This window comes from Phocoena sinus, chromosome 4 (genome assembly GCF_008692025.1).
Source record: "Phocoena sinus isolate mPhoSin1 chromosome 4, mPhoSin1.pri, whole genome shotgun sequence".
Classification (NCBI taxonomy): domain Eukaryota; kingdom Metazoa; phylum Chordata; class Mammalia; order Artiodactyla; family Phocoenidae; genus Phocoena; species Phocoena sinus.
This window is the reverse complement of record NC_045766.1, coordinates 115,284,288-115,299,385: the sequence shown is the minus strand read 5'-3', so window position 1 is coordinate 115,299,385 and position 15,098 is coordinate 115,284,288. Positions and strand designations below refer to the sequence as shown.

At 38.4% G+C, this 15,098-nt stretch overlaps 1 pseudogene; it reads left to right on the top strand.

Annotated features, from left to right (window-relative positions):
• The first annotated feature begins 698 nt into the window (after positions 1–698).
• LOC116753288 lies at positions 699–1,805 on the top strand (annotated as a pseudogene).
• The last annotated feature ends 13,293 nt before the right edge of the window (positions 1,806–15,098 follow it).

Genomic DNA, 15,098 nt, shown 5'->3' with positions numbered 1-15,098 from the left:
GCTAAAAATATTTATTACGTACCTATTCTGTGTCAGATATTATGTTATGTGTTAAGAATACAGTGAGTAAGAAATAAGTTTTGCTTTTTTTTTTTTTTTTTTTTTGCTGTGCGTGGGCCTCTCACTGTTGTGGAGCACAGGCTCCGGACGCACAGGGCCCAGCCGCTCCGCGGCATGTGGGATCCTCCCGGACCGGGGCACGAACCTGTGTCCCCTGCATCGGCAGGCGGACTCTCAACCACTGCGCCACCAGGGAAGCCCAGAAATAAGTTTTTTCCTTAATATGGTTGAACTCTACGAAAAGTTAACAAGTGAACAGGTAATTCCTTTCCGTCAAACATTCATTCCCTTCTCTTTTGCAGTGAACACAATTTGTGCCAACTGTAACTTGCAGAAAAACTAAAATGTCTCCAAAGGAACACGTGCAGTTTCTTGATTATTCATTTATGTCCAATTTACTCTCAGATGCACTTACAGGTTTTAAATTGACCGACAGTGTGTGGTGCTGAGAGCCACAAGGCAACAAAGAAAGTGAAAAGTCAAAAATACACAAAGCTGATCGTGCGGCTAGACCCGGCCACCGCTGCGGTGGGAGGTGCGTGTCTGGGTTCTCACTGTCCCCGCCCCTGCCCTGCAGCTTCTGCCTCTGCGGTCCACCATTCGACAGCCGACCCTCGGGCCCCTCGCCCGCCATGGAGATGCCACATGTCCACCTAGGACGCCTGAGCTACAACGTCCGGGAGAAGGACATCCAGCGCTTTTTCAGTGGCTATGGCCGCCTTCTCGAAATAGACCTTAAAAGGGGGTATGTCTTTGTGGAGTTCGAAGACTGTGGCGACGCCGGCGATGCCGTGTATGGGCTGAACGGCAGGGAGCTCTGCGGCGAGCACGTGATCGTGGAGCACGTGATCGTGGAGCACGTGATCGTGGAGCTCGTGATCGTGGAGCACGTGATCGTGGAGCACGTGATCGTGGAGCACGTGATCGTGGAGCGAGCGTGGCAGCTACAGCTACGGAAGCCGCAGTGGTGGAGGCAGATACGGCAGTCAGAGAACCTCTGGCAGAAGTGAATCTGGACCACCTGTACGCGCAGAATTCAGGCTTATTGTAGAACACCTTTCTAGTCTTTAAAGTTGGCGAGATTTAAAGGATTTCATGAGACGAGCAGGTGAAGTAACCTATGCGGATGATCACGAAGAACGCACAAATGAAGGCATCAGTGAGTTTCGCTCCTACTCGGACATGAAGCGTGCTTTGGATAAGCTGGACGGTACAGAAATCAATGGGAGAAATATTAGACTAATGGAAGATAAACCACGAACAATCCACAGGCGGTCTTATTCTTGAAGCAGATCAAGGTCACAGACTAGAAGAAGGTCACGAAGTAGAAGTCGTAGGAGCAGCCGCAGTAGATCTCGAAGTATCTCAAAAAGTTGCTCCCGGTCCAGGTCTCGGAGCAAAGTCGATCACGTTCTCATTCAAAAGGCAGGAAATCTAGATCAAAAAGCAAATCTAAACCTAAGTCTGATCGAGGCTCCCGTTTGCGCTCTCGGAGCAGATCGAAGGATGAATATGAGAAGTCTCGAAGCAGGTCTCGTTCTCCATCTCGTTCCCCCAAAGAAAATGGAGAAGGTGATATAAAGTCAAAACCTAGATCAAGGAGCCAGTCTCGTTCCAAGTCACCCCTACCTGCACCACCCCCAAAGGCCCGTTCTGTGTCCCCTCCACCAAAAAGAGCTTCAAGATCCCGTTCTAGTTCTCATTCAAAGTCAAGGTCACGATCCAGATTGAGCTCCAGAAATTAACCCACAACTCTACATTCTTTGCACACTATTACAGAACACTTTCCTACTTGCTTAGGGAGTTACTCTTCCACATTTGTACTTGGCCTCTTCTGCAAGACGAATCTCCCGGAAAAAGGGGCATACAAAAATTGGATTTGTAGCCAAATTTGATGAAAAAGATGAGGTCAAGGATCCTCTCCCTTTGTAGAATCAAGATAACTTTGATTTTATAGCTTTTGAGCTAAAATAACTTTTGTAAAGATTAAGCTAATTTAGGTTTTTTTTTTTTTTTAAGTACTTCAGCAGGATCTGCTGCAGCGGTTTCTGTCATTGTTATATTTGTTTGCTTAATTTTAAATTAACCGTTTCAAGCTTTGAACACTTAGGGCTTTAGAGGGAGAACCCAATTTCGAATTATGTTGGCTTTTTATAAAGCTTGAGTTATGTAAGATTTCAATAAAAGTTTGCTACCAAGATGACTGCCTTATTGAATAGGTCACTCTTAAATTCCTTTAAATATTGATTATCTGCTGTCTGTGGAAATAATGTAAATTCTACTTAAGTGTAAAACAAGGCAAGTCTCAGACCAGCAATAAATTATTCAATTTGGATAACATTATTTTGTCCTGTTATTCAAATTTACCAAAGTCATATTGGCCCCTTAAACAGGTTAAGTTAAAAATAAAAGATTTTATAGTCGATCTGTTATACAATTTTGCCTAAATTAATAGATTTTTAAAATAATGAAACAGTTTTCAAACTTAAATTGATTGAACTCTTCAAAAAATAGTTCCTATTACTTGGGATCTTATCTAGCCTGGTAATCCCACTTTCTGGAAGTGGTCGTTGTAATTAGTGTTTTGTTAGAATAAGATTCTGTGGTCTCTAATGTTTGTTATGTAAAAATTTCTTTGATCAGAAATTTGGTGTGTTATTCAAAATGGAAAAGCAAATATTGCATTTTCTACTGAAAGATCCTTAACAGACACTTAAAACAGATCGCTTGATAAATCAGTTACTGATTAAATTAAAATTCCACCTAACAATCAGTCCCCTTTAGTTAGTGGGGTTCTGTGATAATTGGTTAGATCATCCTTGTAAAACTTTATGTGGTTGGCTTGGAAAAAATTTAAACAGGTTAACCCTAAACTTTTGTACTTCATCATGAAGGGTAATGAATACTGTGGGAACCAAATTTTATAATACTGCCAATTTGTAGGAGTTACTGGGTTACCAATTAGTCCATACATCCGTTAAGCCTAGTTAGTTGAGATTGCAGTTTGAGAAATGAATTACCTTACATATATATCTCTTTCTCCAGATTCTTTAAATAAGGTAATTTCATTTAAAGCACTCATTAATCTTAGTCTGAAATCAAGATGTAGGTTATTTGGCTCAGCTTTAACATCTTCCTGGGAGCTGTCACTCTATATAAGGTGTTAAGGGCTGGGTAGTGTTAGGGTGTGGTGGGTACCACTCATTGTGCTGCAGGTGTGCCTAGAAAGCATCATAATCTAGAGTTGGTTTGTAGGTTCAGATACCAGAAGGAAAGCCTAGTAAAATTGAGACTGCATGGAAAACGTTGAGTCAAAGATCTAGATGCCAAAACGATACTGTAACTGGGAGTGTTTGCTCATGTAAAAAGACTTGTTCTAATAATTTCTGGGCTTCCTGTTATGAAATCTTAGAGCCTAATCTTAGGAACATAGTACCCCAAAAGGTTGATGCTTCTTCTAAGACCTTATTTTCTTTAATGCTTTAGATATATATATTTTTTAGATGTTCATAGGAAATATGTTTTTTTTTTTCAATATAAACTTCAGATTTTGAGAGAAGAAACTGGTACCTGTAATTATAGTTCATTGTTTTGCCTGTTTGAAAGAACAAAAGTTAGGACACTTATATGAGGAAACAAGCCTCCACTGCCTTTCAAATTATGTTTAAGGACAAGTTACTTTTAAGAATTGGTTTTGACCAAAGTTCTCTTGTTTTCAGGCAAAGAACAAAAGCTTTTAAAACCACAGCCTTTTAAAATGAAGGAGGGGAATACTACAGTGTGAAATTAGGCTTTCTAAAAGTATGCAGCATCCTTCAACTGGGCTTTCTTGTGTCGATATTCCATCACATGGCAGGTTTGTTTGCATTGTTAGCTGCCCCTCCCGCCCCCCCACCACGTGGGTAATTGTATAGGTAAATGTCTGCACCCATAAGAATTTAGCAGCAAAGGTCAGCTTATTAAAATTCTAGTTCCTATCCCACACCTGTGGACCTGCATCATTGGACGTGCTAAACCACTGTATTTATAACACTGGCCCACTTGACCAATGAAACGTTAATTTCCTTGCTAACTTTTAAGTAGAATCTGCGTCTCTACAACTTGCCACATGTTCATCTATGGCTAGATGGAGTATTAAGCTGGTGGAGAGCAAACTAGAAGTGAATGATAACTGGATCCCCCTTTCTTTTATGTGATAGTGTGTTGACATGCCATAATGCCTTTATGGCCAGTTCAAGTCCTTCCTGCTCCTGTGACTTAAGGTTCCACTCCTGTGTTGTTACCATCTTTTCTCTTGGTATCTTCTTTCTCCCACTTTGTTAACTTGCTTTGTGCTTTATTGCTTCAATAAAATGTTCACTGAGGGAAAAAAAAAAATACACAAAGCTGCTCATGGTGAAAATTTAGATATAGACATCTAACAGTTATAGGCTTGTTCGGAGTTTTCCCTGTAATACGTTTGAAACTTTACAAGATTACATACCTAAGAATCAGAATTGCATTCTGTGCAACTTATGAAAAGTGAGAAGTGATAATTTACATTCTTGACTTAGGCTGATAAATGTATACTTTGTGGCGGGAACATATAACTGGGACTCTACCAGCAACAGAGAGCTGTCAGAAGGCTCTCTTGCAGCTCTACCAGCTGCTGCCCCCAGTGCCCCCATCCTACCTCCAAGCTCACACCCATCATTGCTCATACCAAGAATGAAGCTACGTAGGTACAGAGGGTGAATATCTTCCCTTTTATGTCCTTCCCACAGCTTCAAGAAATGTACACAAAAATTGCATTCGTAAGTTTGAAGTTCAAAATGTGACCCACAACACATTCTCATATTCAGTTGCAGATTTCCTTCCATTATTGGAGAGCTGGTAACCATAAAGTAATATGATGGATTATAAGCTTTTTCTCAATGTATCAGTGGACTGAGAACTTGGCTCTCCCTCCACTTTAAATGTACCAGCATTCTCTCCTGCACTATTCTTTCTTCTTTAATCCTCTCTCCCAACAATTCCTGGTGAACGAATCTCCAGAGAATCATAAAATCATAGAAAATTATAACAAGAAAAGACCTGAGAGATCATATTTTCCATTCCCTTTATTTTAGAGATGGAGCTGAGACTCAGTTTTCTGTAATTTAACAGGTATTGTGACCTAAGTACAGTGTTCATAAGAAATGTAAATGTTGTTAGGAGGAGACCTTTCCAGACAGAATGATATTCTGGAATGGTCTGCAAGTGCCTGCAGGTAATTAGGCAGCTGGTGTATTGCTTGATCTCCAAGTCAAGTTTAGGTTTTCTCTTCTTGCTTTAAAAGGGAATATTGCTCTAAAGGGACAGTGAGTGTTTGACACAGTTAAAGAAACAGAGACCAGACATATAGGTCTCCTTTTTAGTGAGATTACGTATTTAACTTTAAAAATCACTTATCTACATTGCTTTCTAAAGTGGGTACCCTTTTGTCCTCATCATGATCCATGATCATCCTTCTGAAAAAGACTTGGAGGCACAAAAGCACCAGTGGTCACATATCTTGCCAAATAAAGAACCAGGAGTCAAACAAGCTTATACCTAAATGGTTTTATGCCATCTACATATATGTTGCTCTCCTGCCATGGCAAATACCTAAATTTTTGCCTGAAATGGGAAATAATTTTAGGAGAGAGATGTGAAAGTACTCTGTTCACATTTTACATCTCATTTAGATTTAAATAAACCTTAATATTATATTTTATAAAAAGTTACTGACTGTCATTTTGGAAAGTCCTGAAGTTTATCTTATTTATCGCTTCAAGGAGAGTTCTCTCTTTTTAAATCTTTATGTCCTTTATCAGTCACGAGGGGGAGAGGCCCTCTTTTGTTTCTATATTTGGCAAAGAAACATTGGCATGAGGTTTAGAATATGTTAAAATCACTTACTGTTAAATGGAACATATAGCACTATATTCGTTAGATATTATCAGACAGGCTTCTGTAACAGAGACCAAAAATAACAGTCGTACATAAAAGAATCTTGTAGGAAGACAATCCATAAGAAGTATAGAGGCACCAGCATGTCACCCAGGTAATTTCGATATTTCTGCTCCAAAATACCTACTTGGAACTTATGATCTCTATATTCCAAAAAGAAAGAAAGATAGTGAGAGATAGGAAATCGGGAGACGTGCTTCTCACAACTAGGTCAGGCCTAGTTGTGAGAACCTTAAAGATTAAGAAGTCACCCCAGAAGTGCCACACAACATTTTTCATACATATATTATTGGCCAGAAATTAGTCACATGGCAGCACCTGCCCGCAAGGCAAGCTGGGAACTAAGGTCATTTATCCATGATCATATGATGGATTGACATATTCAAATTTCCTGTTTGTTAAAAAAGAAAATATATTCTATGGCTGTGGTATCAGTTCACATCTTACCTAAATGTTATTTTTAGTAAGCACATAATATTTGTCATTATGTTTTTTTGGAATTCAAAAAGATCAACTTCTCTTATAAAGTAGAAAACAAAAACAAACTTAAACTCCCTAATGCACACAGCTGAACAAGCACTTACTGAATACTTAATTACAAGCTAAAGTCAGTCCTTGGCCAGAGGGATCAAAGCTGAATTATCATTTATGCCAGCGGTCCCCAACCTTTTTGGCACCAGAGACCGGTTTCGTGGAAGACGTGTTTCCATGGATGGGGGCGGGGGGCAGGGAGGATGTTTCAGGCGGTAATGCGAGCAATGGGGAACTGCAGATGAAGCTTAGCTCGCTAGCCCGCCGCTCACCTCCTGCTGTGCGGCCCGGTTCCTAACAGCCCGAGGACCGGTACCCCTGGTTTATCCTTCTCTCAAAAATCTATAATTTGGTGAAGAAGAAAGAGATATAATCTCATCAGGTTACACAATGGGAAATATTTTTAAGAAGCAATAGCTATACAAAGAAGAAGTAAATGCCATGTAAATAGAGAGTGGGTAGGGGAAGGTATTGGAAAAATTCCCCAGAGGAGGTGAAATATGATCTGGACTCAGAAGGCTGAGTAGGATTTCACTGTAAATCAAGAAGAGAACAAGACAGACGGAAGAAATAGGTTTCCAAAACCTTATTGCATATCTGTTTATGTTCAACATATAATGATGGTTCAATGCTTGAAGATGAGAAGTGAATGGATGGCCAGAAATACAAGGATCTAGATCAGAGTCATTAAACACCAACCCACTGCCAAATCTGACCTGTCGTCTGTTTTTGGTAAATAAAGTTTTGTTGGAACACAGCCACACCCATAATTTACATATTAGTTATGGCTGCTTTCACACTACAACAGCAGACTTAAGTACTTGCTACAGAGTTGGTATAGCCTATAAGGAAGAAAATATTTCCCGTTTGGCCTCTTATGGAAGAAATTTGCTGACTTCTGATCTAGATTAAAGACATTTTCACAGGTATAAAGAATGATCTGATTGTTTCAAGAATGAATTAAAATGTAGGATATCCACCTCCCAAATTCCGTGGCTGCAGCTACATAGCAAAGCGAAGTGGAGGGTTAAAGGTGGATAAATACACTACAGTCAGGAGATAAGTTCAGTAGACTAGCTTGACATCTTAAAAGAAACAATTACCATTGTAGCCCATCTAAAAATGCCAAATTTCCTAGATTTTACCTTTCTCACTTTTATGTACCAGGGAATTTGCATGTTATGGTATTAGAAACTGCCAAAGTGACAAACATGGACTTTATACCCTTGTCAGAAGTGCTATAAGACAGAAACAGAGAGGGAAAAGGAAGCAAATTGTCAAGTATGTGTTTCCGTTTAAGACTGCCCCCCTCCCCCCTTAAAGTTTCTGGCTTAGCGTTTAGTATCTTTGATCTGGATCAGTCCTTCTCTTTTCCCAGTGTTCTGATGCACTGTTGCACTTGACAAAATCAGTACAATTCGAATGGAGGAGAGAGAATCAAGAAACTTATATCCCCAAAATAAGTAAGTCAGCCTAAAAATCTAACAGACTCAAGGACCAACTCAAATAGAGATCCTTTATCTTTTTTAATCACAATATAAATACATCTTTAGCCCTCTCCATGTCAGGTGACAATAGAGTAAAGTGGCTGCTTCTCTTTCTCTATTACATATTTGTTCTGATCAATTCTCAATGAACTGGATCATTGATCGCCAGCACATCAGAAGGATTTACGTTAATATCATGATAAATAGGTTGGAGTAGTATAAGGATACTGGATACGAATCAGGATGCTTACATTTACTGAGTTTTATAGCTGGAAGGATCTTAAAAGTCAACGAGTCCAATTTCTCATTTTACACTGGAGGAAACCCAGATCCAGACTGATAATATGACCTACATATTACTCCAGGTCTATTCTACCAGGGGACCTTGGAGACTCTAATTCTCAACCTCTGCTTTTTTCAATTAAAACGCACATAAGTCAAACAATCTCAAGAAAATTCTGCATTACAGGATGCTAGCAGCCCACATCTTTTCAAGTAAATAAATAAACCCTTTTAAATTTTAAGAGTCAGTCTGAATTTTAGCTTCAGGGTTCAGAATGTAACGTTTCAGATCTGGACTGCTGTCTTTGATAAGGAGAGTCCCCACTATACTAGAGAAAAAATTACATTCTGTCCTTTTCTTTCTTTTTCTTTTTCTTTTTTTAAAGACAGGAATGGGGGAAGCAAGTCTTCAAAGCAGACATATCTGAGTCCAAATTAGAAAGCTTTTACTTACCAATTCTGTATCTTGTTTAAGGTAAGTTTCTCAAATTCATGAGTCTCAACTTTCTCAATGGGAAAATAGCAATAATAATACCTACATTTGGGCATCATTTTGAGACTTATAATAAGGTGTCTATAGATAAGCACTATACTCAGCACATAATAAATACTAGAGAGATGGTAGCTTAATATATGTATTTTCTTTTTTCTTTACCTTCTTTGTCTGCATTTCTCCTTTGACACTGACCTTTAAAAATATCCCATCTTTCGGGCTTCCCTGGTGGCGCAGTGGTTGGGAGTCCGCCTGCTGATGCAGGGGACACGGGTTCGTGCCCCGGTCCGGGAAGATCCCACATGCCGTGGAGTGGCTGGGCCCGTGAGCCATGGCCGCTGAGCCTGCGCGTCCGGAGCCTGTGCTCCGCAATGGGAGAGGCCACAACAGTGAGAGGCCCGCAAACCCCAAAAAAAAAAAAAAAAAAAAAAAAAAAAAATCCCGTCTTTCTATGTTTGCGTCACTTTATATGGGGCTATTTCAAATATGGTAAAACTCATTTTTATTTATAGAGTTAGGAAAAGTGATCAATGTTTATAAGCCACTTGGCAATATAATTTGCTCTTACTTTGACTCTATCTGCATCTGCTTGTGGCCTTGAAATTAGCAGTTTTGACTGAAGTGATCGATTCTGCATTAAAAAATTCAACTTGATTTTTTTTTTTTTTTTTTTTTGCGGTACGCGGGCCTCTCACTGTTGTGGCCTCTCCCATTGCGGAGTACAGGCTCTGGACGCGCAGGCCCAGTGGCCATGGCTCATGGGCCTAGCCACTCCGCGGAATCTTCCTGGACCAGGGCACGAACCCGTGTCCCCTGCATCGGCAGGCGGACTCTCAATCACTGCGCCACCAGGGAAGCCCTCAACTTGATTTTTTTAAAAATTTTTTTAAACTCATCTGAACTGCAGAAATTAACCTGTTTTGTCATAAGGCAGCCACAGCTCTAAGAATGGCATTTTATGTTGTGGATTATATGTAAAATAAAGTTTTTCCTCTGTATCCAGTATGTTATAGCTCCCTCCTCACCTCCAGCAGCTGGTATGTGCCTGGGATATGTAAAATCATTTCAGTATTGGCCCAAGTACAGCATAAAGCAATCATAGAAGTAAATCTGTTCTCTCCAGCTCATTTTGTGTCAAGAACCAAATGGAATTTTCCTTGAAATTATCCAGTTTGGGGCATTATTCACATCATTGCTTGTTTTCTAACCCAACTGTTGTCTCATGTGTGTCTGTCTGTCACGCTCTGTGTCTTTCTTATGTAATAAAATAGATCTGACCGGAAAGGAGAATCAAGGTTATAATTGTAAAAATTAAATTAATTTGAAAAGTGAAATTTCAAGCTAAAAAACCTCATCAGGTAAGTTCTTTTTTGTTTATAAGAGAGTTCTAAAAGTATATAGATTTTATGTGGCATTTTCAAGTGCAGGAATAACAAGAAAAAGCCACTCTAATACCAACAACCCAAAAGAAATTATATATTTAGACAAATAACTTGTGTTCATGGCATATTGAACTAAGATTCTAGTAAATGCCCTATCTCCATTTAGCTGGGGCAATTCATCCATTTATGCTACATTCACTATATTACTTATTAGCATAAGTTGAACTAGTGAATTTCAAGAAGTGATTCCCAAGTGATGTATTTCTCTTGCCATGAATCTGTTTCCTATTTTTATCCTGATACAAACTAAATTGAATAATTTCTAATAAAGACTAGAGGACAGAACCCATATTACTTTCCTCTCTCAGAAGACAGAAGTAAATCTAAGAGGCCAAATCCTAGATTTTTTGGTTCCATCTTACTTTCTCTTATGTAATTATCTATCTATCTATCTATCTATCTATCTATCTATACCTATCTATCTACCTATTATCTTTATTTATTTCTGTATCTAGACTACAGCTAGTATTGCCAGTGGAATATTTTGGTCTCCCTTTATTTTATAGAGGACCAAGTCTAAGCACCCTACACTTTTCTAGCCCCTACAAAAGTCTGGGAGATAAGAATACACTAATTCTACCATAACTGCATCCTGGTTTGTGTGTATGCCTGTGTGGATGTGTGTGTGTGTGAAGGAGGAGACTAAATGATCAATAATTTTATTTCTGTATGTGATTTTTGCCGATTGCTTGTAGAATAAAATCTAGGATTTTAAATCACTTTCCCATTTTATCTTCAATTTTATCTCTTTTTCCTGATCTTCTGATAATTAAACACTCCTTAAGTTTTCTGCCTTTCTTCTTTGTTTCTTCTCTGAATATCCTCCAAGAATACTGAACTCTTTGTTTTAGACATGAAGAAACAGTGCTAGAGAAATCCTGTGGCTGGCCCACAGTCACATAGAGTTGGTATCAAGCACCTGCTATCTCCAGGGCCACATCTCAAGTTTCTGTGATCTAGCATTGCCATCATCATAGTGACCTCCATCACTATGGTTTTCCAACTCTCCAACACACTATCCATTCCTGTGTGGCTTCCACATTCTCTCATCATCTCACCCTTCTTTCTATCCTTGATGCTTTCAATAAGTTGTTTATTTTATTTTTTTAATTAATTAATTTATTTATTTTTGGCTGTGTTGGGTCTTCGTTGCTGTGCACGGGCTTTCTCTAGTTGCAGCGAGCGTGGGCTACTACTGTTCGTTGTGGTGTACGGGCTTCTCATTGTGGTGGCTTCTCTTGTTGTGGAGCACAGGCTCTAGGCATGTGGGCTCAGTAGTTGTGGCTCAAGGGCTCTAGAGCACAGGCTCAGTAGTTGTGGGGCACGGGCTTAGTTGCTCCATGGCATGTGGCATCTTCCCGGACCAGGGCTCAAACCCGTGTGCCCTGCATTGGCAGGTGGATTCTTAACTACTGCGCCACCAGGGAAGTTCCTAAGTTGTTTATTTTTAAGTCTATTTTTTTTTCTATTGAAGGGAATAATGCTCCTGTAGAGTAACCATCTAATAGAAGGTTAAATAACATTAGTGAGAAATACTGGCAATGCTAAATAGAATATGCTATAGTTATCAGTAAAGAGGCTGAAAATATAAGATGGATGATTACAGAGATGACATTTAGTATGGGGAAAAAACAGTCAAATAGCAAAAGAAATATAATCAGAAGTAGACTTGTTTACCAGGAAGGAACAATCTGAAAAATGACTCCATGCCTGTGAGTGAAAATGGGGAGAAAATTGTTAGTGAATTTGCTGTGTGTGATGTGTATACCTTCACATGGTAGAGAAAAACCCAAGAATAATCTGAAGAGAATGAAAAATTATGTCCAAGTCTTACTAATAGATTTTAATTTCTCAAAAATAAACAAAAAACAATTTCAGAAAATGATCATAAGGAATGACAATAGAACCTTTGAACTTCTGTATAAGTTATTTGTTTACTTTGACTTGGCATCAGGAGAAAGTGAGGATCTACATATATTAGAAAAGCAGAGGACTTCCCTGGTGGCGCAGTGGTTGAGAGTCCGCCTGCCGATGCAGGGGACACGGGTTCGTGTCCCGGTCCGGGAAGATCCCACATGCCGCGGAGCGGCTGAGCCCGTGAGCCATGGCCGCTGAGCCTGTGTGTCCGGAGCCTGTGCTCTGCAACGGGAGAGGCCACAACAGTGAGAGGCCCGCGTGGCACAAAAAAAAAAAAGAAAGAAAGAAAAAGAAAAGAGTGTGCAAGTTGTCTAGTATTTGGAAACATATACTTAGGAGTAGCCGTACAATATTTTTCAAATGGAACACAGATTAAATGTCATGGAAGCTATCCTAATGCTATAAAAGTGGTGTTGCTGAAATGACAAATAAGCTTCCAAGACAGGTATTTGACATATGCCCTACTGGTCACTTAAAACTAGATATATGGACAAATTAGAGAGTCTGTCACAGATAATAAATGATTCGAGGTAAGGATGAAAATTTTTAAGTAGCTAGGTAACTTGCCATAACTATTTGGGTTAACCTGCAAATACCTATAATTTAGAGATTATGGGACACTTTTCCATGGAATTAAATGATTTCAATTTGTTAGGACTGTCATTTATTTATAATGAGTGGATTTTTCTTATCCTCATGCTAGTTTACTGGTTTATGATCTGTTAAAATAACGTGTGTATTGAAAATTGTAGGCTGTCACCCAATTGTTTTCATTATTTCTGAGACGTCATTTGCCTCAGTTTTAAAATGGTAGCACTGAAATGAGCCAGGCTTTCCCACAGAGGTTTTCTGGAAAACCTATGAACTTCTTATTTCTAACAAATTAGTAAAATTGGATAAATCAATAACGTCATTTGTACTACTCCAGTTCAATCCAGTTAGGGATCTATGTAAATCAATTTATAATGAGAAAAACAAGAGAATTTGAAGAATGAACAAGGCTATAAGACAAAGAGAAAAATGTTTATCTAATAATAAATACCAAGGTTTAAACCTGAATTGTTTTGTTTTCTGGTTTTCTCTGCTAGACTATAAACCACTTAAGGGCAGCAGGCTTATCTTACCCAGTTTTGTATGCCCAGTACTGACACATAGAAGGCATTCAATAAATGAGTGAAAGAAAAAGAAGAGAGAGTAAGAGATAGATATTTGCCGGGGGTAGGAGGAGAATAAAAATACTTGAAATGGCTGTTGTTAAATTTTTTTATTTTTCCATTGATGATAAGGAAAAGGAGAGTCTTCATGGTTTCATTTTCAAATATATATCTTCTAAATATTTCATAAAATGCATTTTTTAAATTCCCATGATATAAATTTGTGTCTGACAATTTAATGAATGAGCTCTGTAAAAATGGTTTGTATTAGGCTTAAAACACGAGAAAATAAACATTGTTTCAAGTAAAAATGCATTTTCTGTGTAAGTCATCTTTTTTCCTTTCTCTTTTAAACTGAAAAAAAAATTATTTCAGAATCCCACTTTTCTGAGTCACAATGTTTTCTCAACCTATGTGGGCAAATAGTGCTGTTATATTAAAAAGGCACTTTAAAAAAAGGGGAGGTACTTAATTTCTCTTATCTCTTTCAGACAGACTGTAATTAGAATTAGCTAGGGCTTTACTTAATTTTGGAGGAGTTCTTGTGTACAGCCTTCATACCCTTGGTATAATTAACATTGTATCACTCCCATTAGTGTTTTTAAGCACTTAAATTGTGCCATAATGGTCACAGCTAAAGTTGCCATTAAAGGGCAATTGCTATTTATTATGCTTATAAAGTAGACACTTTACCACAGGAAAAAAAATAATGTATATAGTAGGATTCCATTTAGAAAGCAGGAATAGACAGTGCTGTTAGTTATGGCACCCTTGGGCTGAAAGGGCTGTCTCAAATTGATCCTATTCTTATTCTATCCAGTAGGCAGTGGGGAAATCTAAACACATATGACAAATCATTGCTTTTTTTTTCTTTTTAAGCAAAGTTTTGATTAGCTGAGTTTCCTTATGGACCCATAAAATATTGGTGTTAGGACAAAACTACAAGATGATCAGGTCCAGCCCTCTCGTTTTACACATGAGAAAATGGAGACAGGAGTTTAGGTGTCAATCTCAAGGTTACAGAAGCATTAGTGGACCTAGGGTTAGAAGTCAAATGATAAGACTTGTACCTCTCATGCCCATTTCACCAGATATTTCTGAATCATCTACCATTAGACTTCCGTTTCTTTTGTTCCCAGCAAATGATTGACACCACTTTGATTACATTTAGCTTCTTGACTAACAAGGTGTACTGCATTTCATTTACAAGACATTTTAGTTCATGTCAGAGACAACCATGTCATGTAGCTATTGAAGAGTGTTTGGTTTTACATGTTTGATGGTTATACATGGTTTGGTTGTTGTTTTGTTTCATTTTGTTTTTCAGGATTCCTTTTATTGAAGGCCATAGCATTATCCTCGATTCCATTGGTATGTCATTAAAAGAGAAGAGCTCTATAAAATTTTAGTTTTTCTACCAATCATATTATACAGTTTGTTTTTTCCTCTCTATAGGTTAATTTTCTCTCCCAGCCCAGAGAGAAAGATATATTTTATGTGAGTGGAAGGTATATTTTATTCAATTGAATTGTTGAAACTCAACACAAACCATTTAAAGGAGTAAACAATTATCACTGAAATGAGAACAATTTAGTGGTCTTGCATGATTAATGTCCTACATAAATTCTTTATGACATTGAATTGAAAGATGATGTTATGAATGTATAATAGGAAGTTAACAGAATGTGTCACCTTTTGATTAGTTTCTGAGGAGACAGGCCTTGCAGTCAGTGATTTTGCAATGGTCAGAAGCTTATAACAC